General features: G+C 33.9%; 1 protein-coding gene across 4 annotated transcripts in view; it reads right to left on the reverse strand.

Annotated features, from left to right (window-relative positions):
* The window catches only part of LOC107995308 (uncharacterized), a 51243-nt gene that overhangs the window by 12788 nt on the left and 13447 nt on the right, over positions 1-25008 (reverse strand). The window contains exon 1 of one of the 4 annotated variants that reach the window (XM_017052718.3): positions 6345-9236. The exons of the other annotated variants lie outside the window; for them this stretch is intronic. The gene's annotated coding sequence lies outside the window, so the exon portion shown is untranslated. Of the gene's footprint in view, positions 1-6344; positions 9237-25008 lie in introns of those variants that run through there. 4 annotated transcript variants of the gene reach the window in all.

Raw genomic sequence — 25008 nt, forward strand, 5'->3', positions numbered from 1 at the left:
TCATTAACCTGCAGTCCTACTATGTTAATGAGACACACGATTATATTATCTCGATTCAAGATCATCCTCGTATCTGGCGAAAGGCTCATCATGCGAACAGTAACGAGTATATCATCGTTTAAAAAAAAAATCATGTTTCAAACACGATTTGAATCACGCAAATAATATATTCATCGTTAGATAGGATTATTCTTGGTTCACATGATCGTATAATAAATAATGATAATTTTAACAAATTCGAAATGTAAACAAAGATTTGATAACTTCATTTTCTATTTTTTTTATTTTTATTTTTATATCATTTAATTCTTAGAAAGAGAAATAGCGTATCAAATTTATTATAAAACTTTCCACCATCTAAATTTTCAATATCGAGTCAAAGTTATTCCATATTCTGCGCCACTACTCTACTTCTACTTCTTCCATCAATTTTCTCTCCCTCTCTCTCTCTCCAAAGATAATATACCATAAAAATTAAACATCTTTCCAATCAATCCTAAAAATCTACTACTAAATCCCTAATAAATAAAATAAAATCATAATTTTTCTCAAATTCTCCAACGGACGTGTTAAAGTGAAACCGTGTTGCGCAAATGCCACGTTACTCGATGTTTATCTGTAATTAGATATAGCAGATGCTCGAATGAAATCTTCCTCCGCGTCGAAATACTGGGATCCATCACCGGGTCGACACCGACACGAGTCTTGGAAAGTAAAAGGGAATCAAAGGAGCGTGAAGAAGCCACGTAGAAGGCGCACCATGCACCACCAACATAGAGGAGCACGAAGCACGTTCCACGTACGTTTCGTTAACGCGACCATTGACGACAGTCCGGCCACGTATCTTTAATAACCGGGCGATAAACTCGCGCGAAACGCTCGGTGGTAACACGCGTCGTGCAATTAGGACGGTCACACGCGAATACTTAAACGACAGAGGCGAAACCAGGCCGTTGTTCCCTTCCACGCACAGGAAGCGAACGTTAAATTGATGCGCACGATAACTCGTCTGCTCTCCGCGAGGGCGAGGAGCCGAGCTGCTTTCGAGCTGCCCCCGATCGAAAATGAATATTCTATTTTTTTTTTTAATCTCTCTCGAGTTGAACATTGGTTCTCTGTGATTAACAAGAGAATTTTTAGCAGAACGAGAATATGAGAGAATGGAATTATGCGCAAAGTTTTGTTTTCAAAAAAAAAGGAAGGGATTGAAAATTTGTCAAATTTGTATAATTGACAAGTGCGCGATAGAATCTTGAGAATACATGTGCGCAGCCGTCAAGGCTCGTATTATAACTAATAAGATAATTAATCAATTATCTGTATGAAATTTAAAATATGCGCGGAGTAACAAGGTTCGTTATATACAGTTTCATCATAATTAACGAGATAATTGATCAAGTTGTATGAAATTTTAAAGTATATAACACTTTTCCCCGAGGAAGAGAAACGCGATTGTTGAAAATTTTCCTATTAAAAATCACAAATAGCCATTTCTTAATTTTATCTCCAATTTGTAATCCATTGATTTGCTTCGAAGCGCTTTCGCCGAAATGCGTGTTAAAACAAAAAGTCGAGAGTAAAAAAGGAAAAAAAGGGGGATATCACTCTCGCCACGATTCACGGCAATATTTTTAGGGCGAAAAGGAGGTAAGCGACCGGGTTAAACCGATGAAACGCTTCGCTTTAAACGAATTCGCCTCCAGCGAGCCGATCACTGCTAGCTTCTTCTTGTTTTTGATCTCGCGATTTTAATTTCACATAATTTCCGAGTAACAGCGTTGTTACGATAAATTTCAGAAATTCTGGAACAAAGTTTGAAACGGATAAGATAAAATGGGGATGAGAGAGTTATTCGAATAATTATAGAATATAACAAGATTTTAATTTTTCTACGGGACGAGATAAATTTTGAAAGAAAAGAAAATTATTTTAATTCGGGCTAAGATAAGATCCTGTCCCCCTTTGACTAGAAAAATTAAAATTATATATTTTCAATAAAATTAATGTGATAACAAAGTAAAGTTTCTACTGTAATTTGTGATACAGAAATTTCATTATAAAAGTTACACTCGTCAGACTGTTCTCCTCGTTCCCAGTTTCAAAACTAAACAACCGTGCATTCTAAACAAACGAAATTTCGAATGTACCATCCAAACTTTCCACGTTCTTGCCCAATTTCGAATTAATACTACGTATCAACTATATCCAATCCATTTAATTATTCACTCCTTCTGTTATATCTTTCTGCAAACGTATGAAAGAAACGTATCGTTATATAAAAGCTGCCAAACTCATATTCCTCCTCCCACGATTAAAGGAGCAACAACAACTTACATGCGTTTTATCGATGCTAGACGACATTACGAAACGTATAGCGGCCGGAGAGATTGCACGGTCTCGCTCACGCGTTATATTGTGATACCAAGATGATATCTGACTTACGTCACCACCTTAAAAATCTTGTTTTTACAATATCTGTAACGTAACTCTGATCACTCAACACGAACGATCGTTATGATATCCGGAATCTTCATTGATCGCATTTGAAATATTCCGCGCATAATTTCGTTCGTAAGGTTCGTGAGCTTGGCAATCCATTTTGGATGGAAGGAGAAAATGAATAAAAGAGAGAAATAATGGAGAGAATAGTTGTTCGTTTTCTTTCCTACTTGTTATAAATTCTGAATGAATATCCGAATTTTAATAGTCGGTCTTTCAGAGTACGTTAATCGCCCTCAGTCGAATCGAGATTGAAAAAAGTATCGCTAAATGAATTATGAGATCGTTGAATCCAATTTAAACGAAGATTAATAGTCGTGATGGAGAAGCTGAAATCATAGAGAGTAGGAAATTACTTGATTAAGAAATCAATATAAGAGTAATATTGAAATCTTTTTTTCAAAAACAGGGAATATTTTAAGAAGGAAATGAAAACTAAGGGAGTAGAAAAGCATCGGGGATGAAATAAAAATTCTTCGTTTATTAAAAAACTTCCTTTACCCAGAAAGAAAAAAAAAAAATAAAACGTTCCTCTTCGACGTGTCATCGCTCATCGCCCGCTTTGTTTTCTTTCATCATCCTCCGTTTCCTCTCCTCGCAAAGAAGAAAGAAGTCGAGGAACGTTTTTAAACAGGTAAAAAAAATACAAAACAACGATCACGGCCGCGAATTAATCAGCATGGAATTTACGTAGATGCCACCGCGAGATTGCAACGCACAATCTTCGTTTAATCGTCGGGATTACACGCTCGTTTCTCATCCATTATAAAACGATAAAAAGCGATTATGATTCGCGGTGAATCCTCGAATCGGGAAAAATTATAAACGTGGAAGGAAGTGGATGGAGGGGAGAAATAATGTGGATCGAGAAAGAAAGAAGATCGAAAATATAACGAAATTGATTATTAATCCGTGTGCGGTTTTGTAATTACGATTGAAGCGAGTGAATTCAAGAAATAAGATGAATTGAAATTCAAACGATTCGGTTGAATGATATTCCGTTATTGCAAAGTGGATCTCAATTACGTGTATTTCGTTATAATTTTTTATCGATTTTATTTTTGAGAAGATTCGTAAGGATCTTTAAGATGATGACTTTACAGTAAATTTTCGAAATAATTGTTTTGTGCAATCTTGTAATTCTTTCTATTAATTGTATTTGATAAAAAGAAGAATTTAACAGACTCAGAACAAAATATTTTTCTCTTATTCGATAAAAAAGAAGAGATTGTGAAATTAAAAAAAATCCTAACATCTATGAAAAAAGAAAATTAAATAATGTTTTTTATTAGGTAATTCTATATTAAAATTCCTACAATATTATTTTATATTTGTCTTCTCTTTTTGAAATTTAATAATAAATAATGTTTTTCGAATATATATATATATATATCAATATCTAGGATGGAATAATTCAAAGATGACAATGATAAAGTTTACAACTTTATAAATATTCAGAGTACAATCCATATTCATATTATGTTTCCTATTCAGGTTTGTAAAAAATTTTTTGCAATATCCACAATCCAATTTTTTCACATCGAAAAAATATTCTTCGTATAAAATTCTTCGATTATTTAATCTTTCACTTTACCAGAAAATTACTAGAAAAGCTATATTTTTTAATTATTATTAATAATTGGAATAATAAAAATAATATTCTCTATTTATCCTGAAAAAAATTCTGTAATGTACATGGAACGATTTAAAAAAAAAAAAAGAAGAAGAAAAAATCAAAACATTCATCCTCCAATTACACAATCGAAAATCCATGATACAGATCCATGAAGAAAAAACACGTGAAATCCGTGCATACAGTTGCTTACTAAATCAAGAACATTTATGAAGCGAAGAAATTGCGTTAAAAAAAAATAATTCGATCGAGAAAAACGATAAAATAATTTTCTGAATCACGTTATGTCGGCTGGTGCTTTCTGTGATTTCGTAAAAAGTTGTCGATCCGGTTGTTAAGTCGTATATAGACGATCCAGAAGCGGATCTATACAGAATCTATAGAGACTCGATCGAGGTCACGATCACTTTAACGGTAGTTTTCTGGGGACAATTGCTTTTAACCGTGAAACCGTATGTAATCGAAAAAAAAAAAAATCTTCCATTTCGATCGCGTTACAATTATTCCAAATTTGATACGATTCCGTGCGATTTTTCGAAAAATTCTCGATCTCGTGAGATTTCGATCGAACGATTTCATTTCGCGTTCTTTCTTTCTTTCTTTCTTTCTTCTCTTCTTTCTATCTCTTTCTCTCTCTTCGTTCACGCACACCTTTTGACATTTTCTGCATTGGAAATATTCAGTAGAGGCGAGGAGGCATAGCGATGGAAAAGGGTGCGAATATCGAGAAAATTATATGAGTCAGAACAGATATCAGATAAATGAATTGTAAGAAGTTGATTTTATTTAAATTATAAATTTCTTATTTTGCATTTACTTTTACTTTTAATTTTATTCACATTCCATACTAGAATTTAATAATTATTCCTGATATCTTCTTCTTCATTAATTGTTAATTAATTTGATAAATTATCGAACAACATTAACATTGAAATAAAAATTATCTTATAGATATGATTCACGACGTTAAATATTTCGCAAGAATAATTATTTGAGTTTTGAAAAATAGGAAGAATAGAATTAGTGGGATGGTGGGGAAGAGGGGGGAAATCGAAAGTAACATTCTAATTTAGTAATTCTGGACCGTGTAATGAATCATTGTGACGTATGTATTCTTGATAATTTGCGTGAATACACGAATAGTGGTGTAATAGACGTGAAGAGATTCTTAAAGACTCGGACAAACCATTCTCCCCATTATATTTTATTCAACAACAAACCTGTTTGAGGCAATAATAATTGTAATCCGACATTCCTCGAGTAGGCTGTAGAAAAACTTGCGATGCAATTAGTATGAATACATTAACATAGAACTAAATTAAGAAACAATTTTTAGATTTCTTGTTTGATTATCAATATTATATCTTTTACTAATAAACTGATCAAATGTCAACAGGTAGAAATATTATATAAATTTTTACATTTGAAAAGTTGGTCGTAAACTAGGAAAATATACTTGGTATAATAATAATATCATATGTATATATTATCTTTCACTTATTACTGGTAAAATATTAATTATAATTAAAGAAAATTATTAATTTACTTTCTTGTTTATTTTTTAATTGCACAGATATCAGTTTACTATGTATTATCCTATCAATATATCATACTTTTCGAGCAATTGTAATTTTATATTTTTGTATAATTATTTTTGATATTGATCGCGTTAATTAAAAATCAATCGATCAATTGTAAAATTTGTGCTTTCCCATAAACAGAGAAAATAAAATGAATTCTTATTTATCTTATTTTTATCTTATGTGTTTAAGAAATAAGTAAAGAAAGAAATATATTTATTCCACGATAAACTCTGATATTTATATAAATATTTTATCTTGTTTCGTTTTTATTCTACGTCTCTTAAAAAATAAATTTTATTTTTAACAAAAAGCAGATACATCTCAATCTCTAAAACCTATAAAAAATGATGCCTGATATCTCACCCAAAAACATACGCATTTAAGATAATCATTTACTGATTATAATTATAACGAAATAAAATAACATAAATAGTTGGAATAAAAAAGGAATAATTCCTCTGTTAAAATTGTTTCTCGAATCTTCTAACGAGATATTTCTACAAAACTCGCTGCCAAATAATAAAACTTTATAAAACATATAAACAAGCAATATCGGATTGCAACGTGGAATAACGAGAGAAATGATAAACGAATATAATTACAAACCGAGAATAAATTATTCTACTCACTTCTAGAAGGACGAGTCGGTCGGCACGAGAGACAGTCAAAACCTCTTCGAAGTAACTCCATTCAATCGGCACCAAGGAACTTCACCCGCGGCGCCTCTCATTCCTTCCGTTTCCACCGCGAAGAGGCGCGCGAAGATCATTAACGAGCCGGCATTCCGCTTCTTACCTCTTCCACCCCCTTCTCCCAGTATATATACGTATATTTTATTCGAAAAAATTTCGCGAGAAAAAAATTGGAAATATGATGATACAAAAAGGACGAGCGCTCTTATATCGAGAAATGTAGGCAACGGTCTCGAAAACCGGAACTGTAGAACCCAGACGAACTTTCTTCTCTCCCGATTATACCGTGCCAGGTAGCCTGGCCTTCGAGACAACCTCGAAGATTTTTATTTTTCCCACTGTTCCTTCCAATTCCTCCCACCCCGATCTTCACTTCGACTTTCTTCCACTTTTTTCTCTCTTTTCCTCTTTTCCCCTATCTTTCTTCCTCGTCTCGAGTAATGCACGATACACGAGATAAAAATAATCGGGATTATTTTGGGGAGCGCTCGTTTTAATTTACGACTTCGGGAAAACGAAGCGGGGAAGCAATAATATCACGATTAATTTGAAATCTTCTATTTTTATCTATCTCTATATCCGCATAGATCCTATCCAATATCCTATCGAATATATGAATCCTTCCTCTTCGAGTCACACTAAACGAATTCCCTCGTCGAAAATCCCTCTTATAAACAGTGTCTTCTTCGTAGAAACTTGGCACAATCCGTCACAATTCACAGAAATGTTCAAAGAACTCACAGGGAATTCTCAGGGAGTCAATGTGTACATCAACAAATACCGATGAAAATATTTATAATCTGTAACCTGTTGCACGTAGTTCCTTCTATTATAGCCGTAGAAATACACGAAAAACACACGCGAGAACCACCTATTGTAGTAACAAGATGGAAAATGGAAGAGCGTCTTCCTCCTTGTGCGGAATTTTCCTACGTTGTCGAAAATCTCTTTGTTCGAAGGGTACGGATGAGACGGGAAGGGGTTCGAAACTCCCGACGACGGCTCGAAACGCGCGAGAGGGAGACACGCGCTCCACGACGGATGCCCCGCGACTGACTGCCGACAGACGCCGGACGAAGACTTTGAATAGGGGCCGTTGGAGGGTCGTCGCGCTGGAATGGAGGGGAGGGGATACGCAGGGGGAGGGAACGATCAGTCGACTTACGTGGCGTCACGGGGTGGGAGATGCCCGTGGGACCCCATGGACACTGGGAACAGATGGGAATACACCCGGCGGGAATATATACAGGGTGAGTCGTTTCGAGTTTCGATGCGCGAGGAGAAATTTGAAGAACTCGCTTTTGCAATTTTTACGAAGATGGGCTCCGTATCTGAGTGAGAATTTAATTCTGATCAAGGAGGGAACGAATGTTTTACGGATGGTTCTTTGGAGGAGGAGAAGAGATAAATGTTTTTCTTTTTATTTTCATCGAGAGATTGAGAATGTTTGCGAAGAGATAGAAGCAATATGGGATAAATTAATTCGAAAATATTCGTAATATGACGGCGATATTTTCATTTCACGATGATAAGAATCAAAGTTTGATTTCGTCTAAATTTAATAATTTATGATGATTAGCAAATTTCATCGCTTATATTTACACTTGACACTTTGACACGCGAGAAGACAAGATTTATAAATTAAAAATCCAATTGGTATTATTAAAATTTCACGAAGGAAACAATCTTACGGGACAAAGAAGTTTTTGATAACTATAATCTCTTACATTGTTCCCCGCTATTAACTTGAAGGTATAATAACCAAGAACAAGGGTACACATTACACGTTGTTATAATAATTAGAGTCACTGACTGCACAAACATTGTGCATAAAGTAAAAAAAAAAAACTCACTTAAGATAATCTCTCGACATAAAAGGTTCCATTAACATCGTTGGTAATACGTGTTAATTCCATTTAATTTAAACGGGAAATATTATCAAAACATGCTGGTTATGTTATTCCACAAAATGATTTAAATTTCACGTATAAAGAAATGTATGATGTAACTTTGGATATATTATAATTTAAATAAACCAATGATGTTTCGATTAATGGAGTTCAAATAAAAATGAAATAAGATAGAAAGGTGTCTTCGTTGCAAGGAAAAGAAATAATAATAACAACAATGAAATAAAGATATTTAATCAAAAAAAAAATATATATATATGCATAAAGATTTTTTATACGACATGCAATATCTTGATCAAGACTTCAAAGCTTTATACTGGAAGCTTTAAAAATTCTATTGAAGAAAATTACACAAAGTATGTATATGTATAAAAAAATTTGCATCATAATAATGATATTTCCTCGTTGCTTAATAATCTCAATGCACAAACTAAATAATGGTAATATGGTAATATGGTAATATGTAATCGACTCGTAATCAATTACGTAACAATCAAAATCCATCCGAATAAAAATTTAAGAGAAAAAAAGAGCCATCAATTTATAGCTGTTATATCAAATAGTCTCTTAATATTGTAAAAAAAAATTCACATTATAATAAAAATGACAATCAATATTAAAAAAAAAAGAAAAAAAGATCGTCAATGGTTTCTTAATGGACACATAAACATTGACTATATAACAATTAATAAAATTCCAATTCCAACAAAAAAATTTCATACTTTCTTTCCATAAAAAATTTCATCATTTCAATCGTACATATACCATAAAATTATAAAATAAAATAAAAATCTTTTCAATGAATAAATAAAACTGATCGTATTCGTGAAAGACATTATAAGACATATATCGATCCTTTCTCAAAAACACGAAACATCTTATTAAAAAAAGATGTAAAAAAAAAAAAAACAAAAAAAAAATGAAAGAAAAAAAGAAACGAATATTCAGCTTCTGACATTCACTGGATGTTTCGTAACATCTCCACCATATTGATAAACATATTGAATGAAAAATAATCACTGTTAGTATATGATCGACGTACGATTAATCGGCGTCAATAACACGATACCGTTCGATGGTCAAAACACGTGTAATTAATATTAATAACGCGGGATTTCTCTTCTGGGTGACGGCGAAATAAGCGGTTGGACGAAAGAATACTTGTAGACTTGTGCTGAGATGAACAGTTAGGAGGATATAGTAACGGGTATTCAACGGAAGATATCTACGAAATGAAATTTATCTCTTATCCACGTCACCACGTGGCTCCAACCACGTGTTTCGCGATTAATAAGTCATTTTTTTATTCCATTTGATTGATATCCGTTTTTTTCTCGAAATTTTATTTCATTTCTTGGGCGCGAGGGGAAAGAGTTTTTATTAATTAAAAGAGGATCTGATGAAAGATATTGCGCGTATATGTGTGTGTCTGTGCAGAAAAAAACGTTTAACGTCGAAGAAAAATTCTAACAACAAATTCTGTGTGTTATTTTTTTATCTCGCGTGAGAAAGAAGAAGAAGAAGAAGAGAATGTTTGTCCAATTTTTTTTTTTTTTTTAGACGAAAAAAGAAGAAACGTGAAGAATTGCGAAAAGGAGAGACGAAATGGATGATTTCAGGTTTAATATTTTTTTTGTCTTAAATACAAAAGAATGTTTACAATCACGGAAATGATTGTACGGTATTTTTATTACGGTATTTATTAGTTGGAAAATCGATTCATTCTGCGATATTATTTCTTAATAGTGCAGCGGAATAGTGACGGATTATGCAAGATCGTAAACTCTAAAATGAATAAATTTTACATAATTATACATTTAAATAAATATTACATTGGCGATCATTCGATAATTAACAAGTGATTAACATTATAATTATACACTTCGTGTAATAAAACAAGCTGAAATAAAAAAAATTAATTTCGGATGGCTTTAACTTCTTTATTCATAACATTACACGAGGAACAAAATATTATTATAAACTGCTGTATCATTTAAAAAAGGCTGAAATACGCGAGGAAAATATTTAAAATTTTTTCCCTTTTTTTTTTAAATTAATTTAAAAAAGAAACGATATTAATATAATATTAACACAAACGAAGATATCAATCTAAATCTGATCGATCTTGTTCTCTTTTAAAACAATTTACCGTTCACAATTAGATTTTAAATTTATTTTAACAAGTTTCGAAACAAGTTCTCACTTGAACAATCCAATTCAATTTTTTCACTGTGAATCTGAAAATTAAGTTTCGATATTCGTTTAAAAGTTCATCATCACAAATTCGACCATTTCTCCGCGGAGAATCCGAGTATCTGGAAATTTAATTAAACATCAAGTTTATCCGAGGAAGATCGATAGGCAATGTATACACGACCAATGTACAACTCTGAAATAATATTGAAACTACGCGTATGCGCTCACGTGATGTGTAACGCTCCCTGTCCGGCATTTATTCCGAAATATCTATTTCGCTCGCGTGCAAAACGAGAGCGAAAACTTAATGCCCGGATGTGTTCGCATTGAAACTACCTTGGGCCAGTATCGACGTTGTGCACGACAAATATTGACCAACGTGGCCGATATTTCCCCAGAAGCCATATTTCGCCTGTTCCTTCGCTTAACGGAACGATTCTGCGGAACACGCGACGTTGAAAGGCTTATGACACGGGTTGCGGTTATTCTAACCTTGTTCGGTCGACTTATAAATCGCGCTCCGAACGATTGCCGCTATAGATTTGGAGTGGAGTAAATAATTTAACCGACCGAGAGATAAAGATTTGCGTGAATCGAGCAAATGCAGAGATCGTACGGAAAGAATCTTTCCTTTCTTTGAAAGAAATTTTAAATAAAAATTTTGTATAATTTATAATCCTAGCTCGTTTTTATTTCTATCGATACTTTTAATTGTTAATTATTACCTGGTATTGTTAATGTTTAAAAGGAAGGATTTACTTAAAAGTTGATAAAATGAAAAGAATGAGCTTAAATGAAACTTCGATGATTCGAGATCGTAAATTAACATATTTTTGTGTTAATAATTTAGTGGTGAAGGGAGGATGACCTTGAGTCATCCAACAATCATCTTCAAAATCATTAAAAAACGTTAAAAGATTACAGATATCTATTCGAGCTAATCAACCTCATTCCCTGGTCGATCCTATCGTTTCTTTCAATGGATCATTATGTGAAGTATATCGTAGACAATTTTCTCCGCGTTAATTGAATGCCTTATTAAACGATTATCAATGACCATTGTACCACGATACAATTTCTATAATTTTTCTTTTGTCTCGAACAACGTTAAACCAACGTTCATTAAATTTTTATAATTGATTAATTGATTGATTAATTAATTAATCCCACCTGAATGCACTCGTTTTGAAAACGGATGTTGTAACGTGGGACTTGATTCCCTTTTTGTCATCGTTCTTTTGTTCTTTCATTCGAATGCAAAATTATTATTAGATGCTTATTTAATTTTTGTCAATTTTTATATTCTCATCTCTCCAATCCTTATAATATTAATCATTCGATAAAAAATATGTTTCAATTTCTTCATTCCCTAATTATTTCATTTGGAGATGAATCATTACGTTTTAAAATATTCATTGACACATTTATTTTTAATACATACATCATGAAGAGATGCCAGCGAGTTTTACAGGGTGTGCAATTTTCCCTTCTTACATTTTAAATGAGAGAAAAAGTATCCAAGGTGATTCTCTTCTTTTGTAAGATGAGTAACTGGCACCATTCTTTAATTATGAAGCGGAATATCTAATCTTTTTTTTAAAATAATCTTTCCAATCTGAAATAATTACAAAACTATCCGTATGATTTCCAAAGTTTCTTGGATTAAAAAGTAATTTAATACAATTTATTTCACAAGTAGAATTTATATTATAAGATTATTGCTCAATTGTTTTAAGATACTTTTCCTTTCCCCAATTATCAACTACACTAACTATTTATTAACAAAGAGGCATTAATTAAGATTGATTAGAAAATATAGAATAATAATAACAATAATAATACAATAGCAAAATATCAACAAAATTAAATTACATAAAGTTTTTTTAAATCGTTCATAAATTTCATATTTCAAGGATATCTTTCTCTTCCTTCTTTGAAATGTTAATTCCTTTTTCCATTCAAGAATTCATATCGAGTATCCCATATAAAAACAATAATTAATAATTATTTACAAACACATTGCATCGTCAAAAAATTTCTATTTCCATATATTCACCTAAAATATATATATTCAAATTATTACCTAAAATTATCACATTAAATTCTACTCAAGGCAAGAACATCAAATATCTTTTTCCTCTCTTCAAAATGCTAATTTTCCCCGTTTCTTCAACCATCAAAAATTCATATCCACCATCAAGAATATTCCAATATAAAAAGTAATAAAACTGCAATATTCACGAATATTGCATCATCAATGAAAAATTCAATTCAATACACTCTAACTTACGTACAATTCTACCTAAATATACAGCCAAACATTTTTTTACCTTTCACCTTAAATTATCTAAAATATTATTCGATCAAATAAATTTTACATCCAAAAATGAAAAACACTGAAAGACAGTTCCTCAAAGTGTCAATATACAATTTCCTCGACCAGCAGATTATATTCGTGGCAAACGTAGCTCGCGTCTGACACACGCATCGTAATCGTGACAAACCAATACCAACTCTATAAATCGCGAAATTTCGTTTCGAGAGATAAAAATGGAATGCATGCATGGTGAATCCGCGAATCGTTTACCCGGCACAATTATTCGCGTAGGAAACAGACCGAGTCAGACTACGAGATATGAATTTTTATATATCCACCGTTTAAAAAACATCTCGGTTTTCGAGAACGGCTTCCTGCTCCTCGAAAGTATCCTCTTCGTTCTATAAAAAGCGCATGGCAAGATTCGAGTTTTATGGCGCGAGGCGTAATGGCGGAAGGCACGGCTGGAAGGCGTCTCGGCTCGAAAGTGTTCCGAGAAAGGCCGATTCACGCGAAAACCGTGTACATAATGATCCATTGAACCGCGAAACAGGCACCTAGGATCGTTCGAAGATACGGACGTAATATGTGGGGTAACAGGATGGTTATCTTATGTGAAACGAACTGTTCTGCCAATTCTTGGCGCTGCTTGGATGGGGGAAAAAGTTAGGTTAGGTTTTTCGAGATATTGGGAAAAAAGAAGAGTTTTTACGATAGAAAAATTGTTTTTTTTAATATAATGGATGCACACACGGTTTTAAATTAAGTAATATTCTATTCGAAATTTTTCGATAAGATAATCAATTGTTTTTCTAACTCTTCGCAACTAGCAAGTGTTATTCAAATAATATTCGTTTTAATCGATTTATCATCCCTGATTATCTTCGATTATCTTGATTATCTATTCAAATTGCATCAATGAAACTATTAGAGATTGTATCAACGAAATTACAACAGATACGCAATAATCCATATAATCAGACGAAGTATGAATTAGGTTATATAACCTTTATTCATAATTTAATCGATTCGTATTTGCTAATGTTCAAAGCGTGTCATTTTTATGCTAAATGTCTTGAACGATAATCTCGAATATTACATTTCGTGAAAGAAAAAGAAAGGAAAAAAAAGTGACTGATCAAAAAAAGAAGATATCACGAAGAAGCGATACGAGGGTTCGTTGAAAGAGGAAGAGAGAGAATTGGTTCATGGAGGTGGTGGTGGTGGTGATGGAAGAACGGAAGGGACTACACGGATGAAAGATATATAAAAGGCTGGAGGAAATTTGGGTCGATGCCGATGGCAAGAGCGAGGAAAATTAAGGTCGCGAAAGGAGGCGCGACAGCTGTCGTGTAAAATGCGAGTAACACTTTTGGAACAGATGGTAGCACAGGTGGAACGGTACATCATATGATAGTTGCCCCACGACGTACATGCTCGCACGATGCCTCATGCTTTGGCTGACCTAGGTCTGGGACCGTCTAACAGGTCTTGCAAGTGGACTGGCCAGGTCTAGGTCACGTCCAGTTCGAGACTGGATCGCTTTGGGTCGTGTCTGCCGTTCAGACGTGATGAGTTACGATTCAGTCCGGGTCTGAATTGGGTCTGATCGTCGAGCAGCTGGCTTCGCCCTTAGTCGGATCTAGATCTCTCGAAGTCACTTTAAGGGAAGTTATTTATTCAAAATTATAGAGACACGTTAAATTTTAATCAGAATAAAGTGATCTCACGTGTCGAAGAAGTAAGCTTAAATCAATATCTAAAATTAATTCATATTAAATCATCGTAGATAAAGTGATTTGGACTGGATGATTCAACCTTCATAAAATTTCGTCAAAATTCTAGTTTCATCTTGAATTTTTCACCAGTCACACACTTTTCACTTTGTAAAAAATACCAGGGGGCAAATAAAATCAAAGAAAAGAAGAAAGAGCCTGAAGCAAAACGATTTACAAAGTTCAGTCCATGGGAACAAGTAGAAGAAGAAAAAGAAGAAGAAGAAACGAGGTGGAACTTCGTTTTCCCTGTACCGTTACCGCGGATCCATCCAGGAACGACATTTATCAAACGTATGTATCCATCATGGGGAAATCTTTAAATAATATATTCGAGGCGTGCATTATCATTTGCATTTCCAAAGCGTGCGTATCGGGGAAGATGGGGCCGGATGGAGAATAATTGACAGCGGTTACATGAATATCGTTATCGATGACATAATCCCAGGATGGCATTCGTTTCTCCTCCTATTGCATCCTCGTGAAACACTCGGTAATTTCCGGTTTTTGCCAATCGCGACGCGCACCGCTGCGACCATGTCTCCTCTCCCCCATGATCGCGACACGGAACAGGGATCTGAGTAAACTCGAGAAAATTCGTAAATAAAATACGAAACAGTCGAATATGTTGGTGCAGTGGATCGCAATCAAGATGACGACAGGTGTCCAAGATTTCGAATTTGCTTGTTGCTGGAAATGTTTCGAAATGGACATGGAACTGCTGGGATATTTAGATTTTATAATAAAGATTTTTTTTAAAGCTCGAAGGGTGGGAAATTTGACAATTTTGTCGTTGCTCAAACAACAATTTTGAGAAAGAGGAGAAGGAAAATGTTAATACTCGAAGCGAGAAACTTAGCTCCATCCTTGATAAAATTATGTTTCGTTTTTAAGAATGCAGGATTATTTATAAAGTTCACGTAGTGAAGTAGAAAAGAAATTTCAGATCGACGGCGTTTTCTTTACATCGAGTGCAGATATGCACCACTTCTTTTCATCACTGGCTTTCTACTAAGCTATCCATATGCACAGATCTTCTTCCTTCCCAATCTCGCATTAAAATTCACACAAATTATTATTAATCATATTATAATTATTCGACGAAATATAATCTCTTAATCTTGCGCTGAAACAAGAAATAAAGGTTAGAAGGTTAGACGCGTTTATGAAGACGTATTCTCCTTTCTATTCTCCTTTTGTAAATCGTTTCGATCCAGAATCTTCTCGACGCGTCAAAACGAAGGACAAGGAAGAACGTATCTACCGTTCTACCGTGCCCCTCTTTATAAATAATGATTCGAAAAGGGGTCGAGGGTGCACCAATCGAGCTCAACTGTTACCTAACGTCACAAAGAGAGAGAGAAAGAGAGGGGGGAGGGACTCATTCCGCCAATCGAGGCGACCTGGAGCAGAGACCCAGGTCGCCTCTTTCTCGTTTCAAATTCTGCCATCGTCGATTAGATCCCACGATGGGATCTTCTTCTGTCGCGAAAATATAAACGTGACAAGAATCGATCGATCGCTCGTTCAAACGAGTTCGATTGCTCTCCCTCTTTCGACATAATTATCGCAATTTCCCTCCCGATTCTTTCCTCGTGATCCTCGTTGAAATCATTCTGTTGGGCCTGTTTTATAATCGATCTAACCGATATGCACCTTGGAAGCGCTATTCCGTCCCAGTTCCCAGGCATCGAGGAGCAAAACAGTTTGTTTTCACGATGATTCCCGTGCACGTTTTCTAAGGATCGGGTTCCGCTCGTCTCCATATTACTTCCGTAAGCATGTAGCAATTATAGAGGCCAATCTTTTACATTTATGTCGTTCATAATTTATATAATAACTCGAAAAGTAAAAAAAAAATAAGAAGTTATTAATTATTATTTATTCCATAATTAAGACATTTTGTGATACACGAACATAATTTTGTGATTGCGAAATTAAGACTTAATCGGGAAAAATATTTATAATTTATAATTTTAATTCAAAATCAAAATTAATAAATCATTTTCTTGGTCAACTTATATTAGTGTAAAAAAAGAAAAATGATATTCTCTATTCGATTTCGGAGGAAGAACCATCGATGCATTCGGTAAAGTGGCGCCTATCTCTAAGATCCATCGTTCTGAGAATGAATCTCTTCTTCATCATGGAGACGCGATTACGTAGCCCGCTGTATAACCGCGGAAGTTCAATTAATTCAAATCACGCGATTCTGAAATACTAAACAACGAGTAAAAAAAAAGAAAAAAGGAAAAAACGAGAGCGAACAACGTAATAAGCGAAAGTCTCGCTTTATTCGGGTGAAAATAACAACCGTCTGAATTAATACCTCTTCGAATACGGGCCAGGATCCCCTCATAATAGAGATAATTAATCGTTAATTAACAAAACAATTGACAAAAAGATTGGACGAAAATTAAAAAAAGAAGAGAAATATCGATGATTAATGATATTTGATCATATATATTTGATCATATAAATATGTCATAATCATTCATCGAGCGTTCTAAATTACGTTTTTTCCTTCCTTTTTAATCGCAAGAATAAAAAAGATAAGTAGAATATACCTTGCAAATCTTCAAACGATCGAAATCAATTTATATTGATATATATATTTCTTCGTTCGTAATGTATTGCTGATGGTCAAAAGATAAAAATAAAGAATATTTCCAAGCGAGAACAGTATTGAACTGTGTATAATTTCTTCTGAAGAAACTTGAAATCATAGCGAAATCGCTTAGAAACAATGTCTCGCTCTTAATCTCCAACTTCTAATTAACAGTTGGTATAACAGTTGATATAATACACGTGCCGTTATCTCGGATCTTCCTCCGCAATTCGAAGCGATTTGGAAATGTTGGTTGCGTGAATCGCGAGGAAATTCTTATCCAAAACTGTGATCGAGAGCTACGAATACCGGGGAACATGAATAAACCGCATTTTACGATCGAGATAACGAAATCAGGAATAATCGGCAATAATCGGCGCATTTCCATAAAAAATAATCGTGAAAAAAATGATAATAACTCGATAAAAATGGTAATAATGAATAACGGTATATAGATAGGTATCATAGCGATAAGGACAGAGGAATATTTGAAAATTCGTCGTATAAAGTTCGAAATATTGGTTCAAATACCTCATTTCCGACAATATTTGGACGTAAGAAGAGTAAATTTCCAAATTATTAAAAATCCTCGATGTTGATTCTCCTGACAACAAAAAAAAAAAAAAAAGAAAAGAAAAACAAATATGACTTTCTTTAAATTCTTAAAATTTTTTTCTTTATCTATATCTTAAAATTACTCTAATGATAATCTAATGAGTAACAAGCAAATTAGTTCTAATTAATAATTATGAAGAAATATGTAAAACCATTAATAAAACTTAAAGTAAACAAATTACGTAAAACTTAAAAAAAAGTCGGACAAAGTTTTGCAAGCGGTTGTCTAATTTTTATAAGTCGCAATTATTACACATTCCAAATGGTTTATGTATAAATTTATATAAGTTTGCATTTAAACATAAATCCATAATTTAATTAATGACGTTAACGGAAAAAGTGGTCGAGTCCTTGATGCATAAATCATTTTCTTACTTCATTTCGAGCGTATACGGAGCGAGTCAAAATGGCGCAGGTAGCAAATGGAAAAGAATATCGCGCTTTCATTCGGTTTGAATAACAGTGGAGGAGCGCGCGTAATGAACAGAGAGCACTCGACTCGATGTTACATTGTCGCCCATTAACGTTCACGATGGCAAGGTAAGAGGCCCAATCGAGGTCTACCGGATCGACGCTCAATCGAGGCTTGCTTCAATCAAGTAGGTTAATGAAAACCGTGCACACGGTTTGTCTTCTGAACCGTGAATTTTTCACAACTTTCCATCGATCACGGGCTTTCTTTCGAAAATTTCACGGGGGAATCGAGCGGACGAAACTATTCTCTCCTCTTTACGCGTATTCTAATAAGAGGAAATTTCATGAACAATGGAGTATGAAGAATTCTCTCTTTTTGTAAACAGAATGTTAAAAAATAAGAGATTAAATATAAGGAAAGAAATTAAGAAGATCTATGGAGCTATGATAAACTATACCTTAAAAATAATTTGATATATATATATATTACAAATAATTTATTAATAGCGTTAATTATGAGAAATAATGAGTTAATTTTACGGACTGTTAGCAAGAAAGAATACAGATGGTAAATCGTGACACGGTATGGGGCATATAAAAATAGCTCGTAATCACGCCATGGAAAAACAGATCCACCCACATGTGAAGCTTGCAGAACTCGATTCGTAATAAAACATAAATTGGATTTAAAAACAGGAAATACACTTTTTTAAAAAAAGAAAAAACTTTAATAACTTAAAATCGCTTCGAAAAAGATAAAATTCTTTAAAATTTGTTAAAGATGTCATTCCTATAATTTTATAATTTTATATTGTTTTATAGTTTCATCAATCTTCGTATTGAAAAAAAAAATAACTAAAGAGTGGATATCAATTACATCGATTTAGAAGATTATCAATATCGTATCTTTTACGATCTACAATCTTATTGGATAATTATAGAAGAAAGTGAGAGATTAAAAAGACATCACTTTTTTTTATACCATACCAGATTTAACGATACAAGTTAAGTAACATAGTGGATACGTTCACATTCGTATCAATTCAAGTCATCACATCATCGTTGATTATCGTTCTACGATCAATTGCGAGTACGCAGATCGTGATAAGAAAAAAAATCTTCCACATTTTTTACAATTAGTAAAAAACAAGTGCAAGTCCTCCAGACAAAATTAATATTAACTTTGTATTTGTCCTGATTATTTTCATAATCAGTTAATCAATTCTAATATTAAGAAAAATGACTTTTAAAAATATCAAAAAGATATGTAAAGCCTGCGTATATTTAAAAGGAGTATACTCATTGTGCCTCTTCCACTTCCTTCGCTCGTCTCTTTCTACCTTTCGTCGTTCGAAATCCACGAACCGTGATGCGAGATGCATTTCAGCTTCTCGAGCGTGCACGCCGGAACGTGAGGCCGATCAGAAATTGGTTCACTTTCGTTCCATGTCGAGTAACCCTTTCTCGACTCGTTCGATTCGATTCAGAGCGCACTTTCTCGCGACGTCTTCTCCGCCATTTTTGACGAATCTTTTTTGTAGTAACAATCGTTCTTTTCGATCGATCTTACATAAAACTATCATGGAACTGTTATAGAATTTTATGTGCCCTTGTATATAATATCCAAATTTCATGTTAAGATAGAAGAAAAATAGTTGTGAGAACAAGTAAGAGAATAATAGTATCGATTGAAATTCTTTTACGTCATGTTATAATCATCGAGCAGATTTCTATCATTAAAAAGGAAAATTTGTTTATAAAAAAATATATTCAACAAGAGATCTCTGTCGAAAAATTTACTCGAGAAAAGGTAAAAATCACTAAAGATCGTTACCTCCTCGAGAGATCATCATCAATTAATGGTATCCCGTGGTACGATAAATCACAAGATTCGAAGAGAAGTTCGGATGCTCGATCCATGCACGAACCGAGAACTCGAATGGCTTCGCGCCAGCTTCCGGTCGGGCTCGAGAGCGGCCACGCATAAATCTTCGAACCATGCGATCTGCACGGTGCGATCGGTCCGTTCGCCACCGCGAAAACAGACGTCAACGTCTAATTTACATATTATCTCAACCCCGGCGTTCGTATAAATAATAAACGAGTCACGAGCCGAAACATGGAACGGAATTAACCACGGATCTTTTCGTGGTTCAGGAAAGTGAATGATTAATAATGTATCAAAAATTTCTCTGTTCTAAATTATATTTCTCGATATTCAAGAAATTTGGAGGATTAAATATACATTTTTATAGATTGTTGTTATTCCATGATATAAAAAATTCTCTAGATTGAATCGAAATAATTAATTAATTAATTAATTAAAAATTCATAAAATCGATGGATCGATGAAGCTTCGTGTGATATGATTTTCTGCGAATTCAAAGCAAGGGAATCGTTTCGAATCTTTCCTATATCAATAATTTAACAATATTAAATGATTTTGTTAATTTCACTTTATTATCTTGATGGAGCGAAAATTAAAAATGCGATGCATCGTCGTGAATTGTGAAAATTTTTATCTATTTTCATATCTTACTTTTGAATATGAAATAAATAATTCACTTTTTTCCTTTCAAATTCAAGAGAAGGAAAAAGAATTTTAAGATGAAATAATCATGAAAATATCCTAGAAGAACAATTTACATCTATTTTTAATAAATTAATAAATTTATAATGAATCTAGAACAAGGGCAATTTATATGATTATGAAACTTGATAAATTCATTTTGATAAAAAATTCCTTTTCTATATTTATCTATAATTTGTCTACAGATATAATTCATCAGAAAAGACCGAGATCTCCACCGAGAAAATTCGCGATTAAATTAATAAACGATTATAATATATTAATGAAAACAGAAAAAATTGCAACGAAAACAACTTTTTCTTTCACAAAAAAAAAAAAAAAGAAAGAACGGATATCTTTTTCACTCGCTAAATTCACATTTGTGAAACGCGAAACATTTTTTTTAAGAGACATCACGTCGGTTTCATTTAACAGATACGTGAATTCCTTCTGTGAGAGTTACTGAGCGATCAATAATTATTCTCACATGTACGTTAACAAACGTTGACTCATCGTTTGAGATATATCCAAACCGTGGAATTGGCGAGTTTCGAAGGGAGATTACATTGTTTAACATTGGAGAATTCTCGTATTTGCAGTTAACTCTTCGAGAGTGTTTGATTATTTAATGGAAATATCAACAAAACGTTCGAATCTATTTTTGCATTACATAAAACATAATTTTTCGTTAAATTAAACTGTTATCGACAAATAAATTAAGTTAAACTGTATTTATTTACAGAATCTTACAATTTCCATCCTAGCTTTATAGAAATATATAGTAAAATTGAAACGAGGAAGAGAAAAAGGACAATGATTGAAATCACTTTATTATATATACGTATTGTTATTTTATGAAATTACAACTCGGATTAAATAAAAATTCAATATTCACTTTAAGAAAGAAGTATCCGAAACGTTCTCTAGATTCTTTCGTCATATTGGTTAAATAAAAAGTTATTACAGTAACTTTCTTATATTGCGAAAGTTATTACACCAGTTTGTCTCGATGATTAGCTCCTTTACTCTAATAAGAAGGTAAGTAATAAGAAAGTAAGAAGATACGATATTCACGTTTCCTACGAAATAATAAATATGCATACGCATATAGGAAAAGGTTAAAAATCATTGCGCGGGAAATTCAAAAGAATGTTAAGGAGCAAAGGTTAACCGCCGCTAATTTTAGCCATCCGAGGAAATCAATGCCTATGATTATATCATTATCACAGACATTGATTGACACCACCCAACTATATTCTCCGTCATTAATCTACCAATCGACTGTAACACTGTAATTCATTTGAACGGACGTTCGTTCGCAGAAAAGTTCTACGTAAGAGATCTTGAAATAACCGAGGGGAAACAAGTAGCAGAAATGAAATGAATTTTATTCCAGAAATGAAATTAATAATACCGATAAGTCTATTTGTTAAGAACGTTTCTCAAAAAAAAATTAAAATTTTTCTGGTCTAATCCTCTCGAGACTCATTACTCGAGGAATGATTTATAAAATAAATAGAGATATTTCGTAAGAGTTTCTCGTCCATGATTTGATCGAATACTTTCGTAGACAGTGATCATCGTGCAATAAAGAGAAACGACCGAGGCTCGTGCGCGTATTTATGCGGTTTAAGTAATTCGAATTAAATTATAGTTAGCGGAAGCTGAGGAACAATTAAGAGGTAATGGTAATACTTTTACGTCAGTGAAGAAATGTATGTGTATACGCATACTATGTAAAGAGATATTAGGAAATTCGTAATGAATTGATAATTTTAGATCAAAATGAATTTTTTGATTCGAAATTAAATTTGTTTTAAGAAAAATTCCATCAATTATTATGATAGAGAAATTTTATATCGAAGAGAAGAATTATATTTTCTCTTTTTTATCTAATATAGAATAACAAGTAGAATAAAAATACGTAATTTCTATTAATATATTTAAATTTCATTCATGGGAATATTACAAATTCATCGATAAATTATCCCTACTTATACTTTTCATCCCGGATGGAATACGAGAAATGGAACGTCTAAAAATGGTGAAAAATTAGTTGATCGGCGCGAGCTAAGCTCAATGTCGAAAGTAATATCCTCCTTCTTCGTCATCGCGGAAAATTGCAGACTATTGAAGCGCATCGATACACATCGGTGCACGTGCGGCCATTGATTGTCTTCTATTAACGTTTCATGTCCGCGATAACTATTGCGTGTGTTCGAATATCTCGTTTTACACGTCCACGCTTTGCGTTTAAAGTCGCGTAATAATAATAAGAACCGACGTGCACTAAGATACGATCCATTTGATTCATTTTACTCGATGTTCTCTCGATCTATATCGAGATACGCGGGTTTTCCAGTATAACATTCCAAAAGAAAAAGAAAGAAGCTATAACACGCGGCAACTAAAATCGGAAACTACCTCGATTCTCAATTCTCTTAAAGGGAAATAAATCTTAACGCAATTTAAATATCGTTAACCCACGCTCAAAACCCTCATTACCTTCTTAAGACTAATTTTCTTTATTACACGCAATTTAGTTAACGATTCTCTTCTTTAACCAACCAACGATTCCAACGCAGCAGGCATACTTTTAATCGGGTCATTTTTGCCGATTTAGGGATCGTTCCAAGGTATTAACTGATTATTTATTTTACGACGCGAGCCATAATATTTGCAGCAAAAGTCTGCCGAGCGAAAATCAGCCACGGCTAGCGACGTAATCGAATGGTAACGCGAGGCTGGGTTGCGGGTGAAAGACCAACTTTCCACCGGAGGATCGTTTCCACCGAGAGGCCGTTTCGAAAAGCGGTTCTCGGACGTAGAACGACCTTGGCTCGCGTTACCTTCGAAGGCGAGCACGGGTTTCCTGCTCGGCCTGCACGTTTCACTCGGCTTCCGTCCTTATACAATCTACACAGGGCTGTTATTTCTGTGTGTTATTCGCCTTGAGAACGATCGCGATACTGCCTCGATTTCCGAGGTAATTCACCTCGATCCTGCAACTCGTTCCCTTCCTCGTGGAACGCGATAATTTACCGAGAGTGTTCCTTACGCGCTCCCTTCGAGCCTGGATGCTCGATAGAAACTTGCACAACGAGGATTCGAAAGTTTATCGAAAATTTTCCATCGAGAAGCTTTCATTCTTAACTTTTTCGCCAAAGGGAAATTTTCGATCAGGGAGATTGTTTATGAATATTTATTTTTATACAATAAGCGGGGATACATTTTTAAATTTTGCAAAAATTCCGTTAAATATCGAATTAAAGATTGATTAGAACGAGTTCTTTGGAACATCTTTCAATCAAAAAATGTAATCCTCCGAAAGATCCGAGGATGATCGATGAGGAGCAGAAAGTAAAATGTCATCAACCTCTGAACGCGTTAACATCCTCGAATGGATCAATCGTAATGGAAGAAGAAAAGAATTTATATCGTCGATGATAGCATCCATCGATCTAAATCTCGTCGTTTACGTTGCAAAAATTGGGGGAGAAATCGATAGCCGCGTGATCGTAACTCGAGCATGACAAATTCATCGTCTCGAATTGTTTAAACTGGCGATCAGGTAATCGACCGCGTGTCCGACCGTTTTCTAGCAAATAGAAAATTCCGCTCGTTAGGACGGCGGAACGACGGGTTTTCCAGGCTGTTGATTGCTTTAAGCTACCCATTGATTTCATGGGCCGATGAAGAGCACCAACCGGGCTTTTCTGTAAACGGTACCTTTAAAACGCGTTTACACGGGCAAATACACGGATCGGTAAATTGGAACGTGTTTACGATGAAAGTTGTACATTGACTATTGGCGCGTGTTTATTAAACTTTCGATGGGATACCCCGCTGATATAAATTACCCGCGTTTGAAAATTGTTTATTGAAATCGTGATGTAATAATAAATCGGTATAACACGCGTCTTTTTCAGATATATTTCGTGGATGAAACTTTTTTTTTTGATCGAGAAATCGGAGAAAAATTTTCACTGATCTCTATACTCCCTTAGAAGCGAAATCGTACATGAGTTTAACTTTTACCGACTTGATATAACGTTTCACAGCACGTATTCTTTCTATATATATATACGTGTGTACGTGTGTGTGTGTATAGTTATGGTAGAGATTATGATCATTCAAGGCCATCCTTCCCACTACCACTTCAATCATCGCTACTTTCACAATTTTACCATAAATCTG

The sequence above is a fragment of the Apis cerana genome, linkage group LG8 (genome assembly GCF_029169275.1).
Source record: "Apis cerana isolate GH-2021 linkage group LG8, AcerK_1.0, whole genome shotgun sequence".
Lineage (NCBI taxonomy): Eukaryota > Metazoa > Arthropoda > Insecta > Hymenoptera > Apidae > Apis > Apis cerana.